Below are 3,062 nucleotides of genomic sequence, written 5' to 3'. Positions count from 1 at the left end.
CCCGTCCGGCCCCGCCCCGCCGCCCTTCCCGGCCTCCCGGGGCGGCCCCGGCCGCGCCGCCGCCCGGCTCGGCGCGCTGGGCTGCGCTGCGGGCGTGCCCTCTCTGCGGAGCCGCCCCGGGCCGGGCGCCAGACCTTCCCCGCGGAGCGCGGTGTGGCCTGCTGCGCTCCTCGGCGGGGGAAAGCCCGGCGCCCCGCATCGGGGCTGCTGAGGTGCGCGGAAGGGGGCTGCCCTGCCTCTCCTGCTCGTGTGTCGCCAAAAAAAACAACATCAGCGTCGCCTCCATCACTAATGCCCGCTGACGGCTCCGCGTTCCCGTGGGAGTCCCCGTTAGCCGCCGCCTCGGGCAGCAGCCGAGCGGCATCTGCCGCAGCTGGGGGTGCTGGTGGTGGCATGAGCCGCGAGAAGCCTTGCGGGAGCAGCCCTGTCTGAGGGGTGATCGCTTACTGCAGTCGAAAAAGGACTAGAGGAGAATAAGGGGAGAAGTAAGACCCACAGGGTTCTATCAGCCGAAGTATATCTAGTTCGGTTATGGATTTTTATGACTGCTTTTGCTGCTGTCTTTCCTCGATGTAGAGACACGCTACTAGATGTTATCTCCTACCCAAAAACTCACCAAGGGAAAAAAATGCAAAGGAATGCAAAAGAAAAGTCTCCACTGATTTCAAACAAGACCTGTAACCAGATCAGATGAACACTGGTAGTGCCTCAGCATCTTTATGTCAATCTGAGATGTAATCACCCTCACACACCCACTGCACACCAACACTCAGCCTCAGCAGTACTGAGAAATCAGGCTGATGGATTCCAGAAATGTCCCTAAAATACTAACATCCACCATGTCACCTCTTGCTCAGGCCTTTGAAATCCTTGTGCCATTCCTCACCACAACCTGCTAAAACCATATCACCCTCTCAGTAAGAGGCTGAGGTCACTTACTGTTAGAACGACTTTATGCTAAATGCATTGAGCATATTTGGAAGAGTGGGCAAGGAAGATTATCCTGCATGCCAGTATTCTCTCATGAACAATTTTAGCTGAAATTTTCTGGGGTCAGAGAGGAGTAGGCAATAGAAAGAGGAAAATGAAGAAGAAGAAACCATTTCTAGCCCATGTCAAGCCTGTTGTTTCAAGGTAGAGGGAAGCATGGGTTATTTGTGCTAGTGAGCAAGCTAGTCAGGTTTACTGACTGATAGATTGTGCCTTCTAGTCTCTCTTAGCTGGAATGAGGGGTTGACATTTAGTAATACCAGTTGACATTTTGTAATAGCAAGTGGGAATATTAAGGTAATATCATTGATTGACATGTTCATCTATCTACAAATGCCTGACCTGGTTTGCCAGGTGTGTGAGATGCTGACAAATGTGCACTGTTGTTTGTATGTTGTAGGCTGATGCACAGCAGCTTCTGCCCTGCTCTGGAAAGACAGATGATGCAGTGATCTGAGTTGTGTGCATGAGTGAACTGCCCTCCTGACTCAGCAGATCTGTCATATGCAGAGAAACTTATCCACCAACATGCTAGGAAGAGCCCAGATGTGTGGGACAGCAGAAAGGCACAGTGGCCAGTGCTCACCACAAGAACCATCATTCCCTCCTCTCCCTTGTCTTTCCTGGCAGAAAAACCCCTGTGGGAAAATCAGCTTCACTAAGACTCTGTGTAGATGAGCATCACCATGCTCACACCCTCTTCTGCTTAAAATCTCTATTATCATTAAAGATGTCTGAGCAATGCTGTCAGAAACCAAGATCCCATGTGAAATTCCCTTACTGATTTATTTTGTGAGTAAAATATGTCAAAAGCTCAAATATTTGTAGGACAGATCAGAATCAAGTCTGCCCTGTTTAGCCTCTTTTGATATTATTTATGTCAAGATAACCTGTGCTGTTTACTTGAAATAGGGTCCCAGAAAAAATTGGAGCAGGATGGTGAGGGAGGTTCTTTCTGTGACAGCTCTGCCATTTGAGTGCAGACATCAGAAATCCAGTGTCAAACTGGGCTACAGAAAGGGAAAAGGACAATGCAGCAGAAGAGAGCTGCTTTGATGTTTGGAACAGAACAATTTACTCCCACACCTGGGAATAAAATTAATCCTTTTCTCCACTTGTCCTTCTAGATGTATTGCCTTGTTGTATGCACCCTGTAAGGACCGGTCTGGAGCTGCAGAAACATAGGGGTATTTCGAGCAGCTCTTTGTGATCTCATTCCTCTACTCTACACCACATCCCTCATGAACAGAGGCACCATTTCTATTGGCAGCACAACCAGGACAGCGATAGGATTAGTGTTGAAGGAGAATGGCTTCATCTGCCCTGCATCTTCTCATTCTTTCCTAGTCCTTTGTTTGTTTCTAATGTATTTCTATCAGTCTCTTTCTCCCCAGTGTCACCCTCTCTTTCCCATCCTGTCCCTATTTTCATCCTTGTTCTTGTTTCTATGATCTGGAAGGATAAGCCAGATTTCTCCTTCTTAGTTAAGCAGTTTCTTGTTTCATAGGTACTTGTACTGGGATACCTGTAGTCTGCGATGTGTGAGTATATCTAAGATATACTGAACAGATCCAACTATGCAATTGATACAGTAAGTAAGGGAAAGAAAGTTTTCAGCAGTGGAGTAGTTGAAATCTCTGTACCTTGGTTGAAAAATGGATGTGAAATAACTTTGTGTCAGAAAAGAATTCTGCACCCATAGCACTTTTCAAGTATTAAGCCCTCATGATGGTAATTACAGGATCATCCAGGTTCCAAGCAAGGTCAGAAATTGTGGCTTAAGGGGGAGGGGAGTACCCAAGATTTGTAGATGCACATGGTTGAAAGAAATTACAAATCAGAGGGGCTGCAAAATCTTACCAAGTTTTATTAGTAAATGACACTCTTTGTGTGTAAATTGGTGTAAGCACATGGCACTGGGATTGGGTAATGGGGTTAGTTGAATGAGAACAGAGGCATGAATTGGAGAGGAGGAGACAGAGTGAAAGGAAAAAAAGTCCTGGCTCCAGCACTGATCCAGCTGATGGTATGTTCAGGGTTCTGGGAGCAGCTGTGCACCCAGGATTTATGGT

This window comes from Ammospiza nelsoni, chromosome Z (assembly GCF_027579445.1).
Source record: "Ammospiza nelsoni isolate bAmmNel1 chromosome Z, bAmmNel1.pri, whole genome shotgun sequence".
In the NCBI taxonomy this organism is placed as follows: Eukaryota; Metazoa; Chordata; class Aves; order Passeriformes; family Passerellidae; genus Ammospiza; species Ammospiza nelsoni.
This window is presented reverse-complemented; position numbering follows the sequence as displayed.